Genomic DNA, 2,766 nt, shown 5'->3' with positions numbered 1-2,766 from the left:
CTTTCGTCAATGCTGTGTATTGGCTCCAAGGCAGAAGAGTGGTAAGGGTTAGGCAATGGGGGTCAAGTGACTTGCCCAGGGTCACACTGAGGCCAGATTTGAACCTAGGACCTCCCGTCTCTAGGTCTGGCTCTCAATCCACTGAGCTACCTGGCTGCCCTCCTGTCCCCCTCTCCCCTCCCCAAACATTTCTCTGGAAATAACCTCAAGGTGCATCTATCCTACTGATAAAATGAACTTGGAAAGCTGAGCATCTCTGTTGTGGAATTATGATTTCAGCCCTCCGGAGCAGAGCCATGTGTCAGCTACAAGGGAATTCTAACCTATCTTTTATCTTAGTAAAAATAAATTCAAGCTAACTCCAGTGAGGGAGTGTGGTCCATTGGAGCATACAAAGTTGAGAAGGAGATGAGAATCTTATTGGGAATGGGGGTGTTATATTTTCAAACTGAGATGAAACAAGACAAGCTAAAACTTGGGCAGATTACAAAGGCCCTAGGAGGCTGGAAACTAGATGAACCCACATGAGATCAGGTTCCTGGCTTAGAAGTCTAGGTAGGCATTCCATATTTTTTCCCTGGAAGCGGAATCTGAGCTCAGAGTGCCACCTGGAGGCCCATCGAGAGCTGCCCATGTCAATCGCTCCCCTCAAAGGAGAGAAATTTTTCTATTTCACACCAAGGGTTTGAAGAGCCATCACAAAGAAGGATTAGGCTTGATCTGCTTGGCTCCAAAGGGCAGAGCAAGGAAGAAAAGGGTAGAAGTTACCCAAAGAGGGACTTAAATTTTATATATGAGGGCATTTCTTACCAATTAAAATTGGTTCAAAAATTGTTCAAAAATGGATTGGGTTGGGGGCAGCTAGGTGACTTGGTGGACTGAGAGCCAGGCCTAGGGAGGGGAGATCCTGGGTTCAAATTGGGATTTAAACATTTCTGAGCTGTGTGATCCTGGGCAAGTCACTTTAACCCCATGCCTAACTGTTATGGCTCTTCTGTCTTAGAACCAATACACAGTATTGATTCTAAGATGGAAGGTAAGGTTTTTTGTTTTTGTTTTTGTTTTTTAATGGATTGGGCTGCATCAGGAGGTGGTAGATTTTCTCTCATTGGATGTCCTCAAGTGAAAGCTGGATGATCATATTTAAAAAAAACAAATTTATAGATCAAATTCATTTCCATGGATCTCAGTTCCATTCTACACTATAAAAGGTATCACCTAGCAAACAGATATGTATATACGTTATATCTTTCATTTTTCAGTTCATTCTCTGGAGGTGAAAAAATTCACAAGTTATTCTTCAAATATTAAACCTGTAACTGTAGATAATGTTGTCTAGGCTCTACTCAGTTCATTCTCCATTATAGTGGATGACCAGTTTTCAACGTTTCTGTAGAAGGGAACACATTGGGCCAGAGCTAAGAGGTATAGTGGATAGAGCCTTGGATCTGGGGTCAGAAAGATCTAAGTTCAAATGTGGCCTTAGATACTTACTAGCTATGAAATCTTGGGCAAGTCATTAAACCTCTATCTGCCTTGGTTTCTCCAACAAAATGGGGGTGTTAGTACTTAGCTTGCAGAGTTATTGTGAGGTCCAAATAAGTTAATATTTGGAGAGCACTTAATAAAATTTCTGGCACAGTAATAGGTGCTTTTTCATACTTCCTATATTGAGTTTTAAAAATTAATGTTTTCAATTAATAAAAGTCTATTTTCTCCTCATTCCTCCCCAATAGAAAAAGAAAAGCAAAATAAAACAAACCCCTTGTAATAAATATGCATAGTCAAGCAAAACAAATTCTCTCATTACCCGTGTTAAAAAATAAATTTCTTAATCTGCACCTCAAATCTATCACCTCTCTGCTAAGAGTATTCTGGAAGAGGCAGTCAAATGGCTCAGGGGATAAAGAGCCAGGCCCAGAGGTAGGAGGTCCTGCATTCAAATCTTTCTTCAGGCACTTCCTTGTTGGTGATCCTGGGCAAGTCATTTAATACCCTGCCCCCTTACTGGTCTTCTGCCTTGTAATCAGCACACAATATTGATTCTAAGTTGGAAGGTGAAAGGGTTGTTTTTTGTTAGCTTGTTTTTTTTTTAAAGAGAACTCTAGAATCCCAGTTGGTCATTGTGTTGATCAGAATTCCGAGGGTTGGAATGGGAGAGAGATTTTTGGCTGGCAGACCAACCAGCAGGCTATTGCATGGTCCAAGAGTGAGGAGTTGAGGGCCTGCACCAGAGTGATAGCAGTGTAAGAGGAGTGAAGGGGCCATATGTGAGATGTTATGAAAGATAAGTCAACGGTCTTTGGCAAATGTATGAATATGGAAAATGAGGGAGAGCAAGATGGAGATGACACCTAGGCTGTGCGATTGGGCGATTAGTAAGATGGTGACATTCTCAAGAGCAATAGAGAAATTAGGAAGAGGGAAAAGTTTTGGGGAAAGATAAAGAGTTCAGTTTTGGACATGCTGAAGTTAATAGATCTATGAGATAGCCAGTTTGAGATGTCTAATAAGCAGTTGGAGAGGCAAAACTGGAGATCAGAAGAGAGATTATGAGATGATCGCATAAGTAGATTTGAGAATTATCAGCATAGAGATGATATCCATAGAAGTTGATAAGATCAACAAATAAAACTGTATAGAGGAAAAATAAAAGGACATAGGCCTGTGGGACATTTGTTGTTAGTAGCTGTGACTTGCAGGAAGATCCAGCAAAGGAGACAGAGAAGAAAAGGTAAGATAGGTAGGAGAACTGAAAGAGACATG

The sequence above is a fragment of the Gracilinanus agilis genome, chromosome 4 (genome assembly GCF_016433145.1).
Source record: "Gracilinanus agilis isolate LMUSP501 chromosome 4, AgileGrace, whole genome shotgun sequence".
Taxonomy (NCBI): domain Eukaryota; kingdom Metazoa; phylum Chordata; class Mammalia; order Didelphimorphia; family Didelphidae; genus Gracilinanus; species Gracilinanus agilis.
This window is presented reverse-complemented; position numbering follows the sequence as displayed.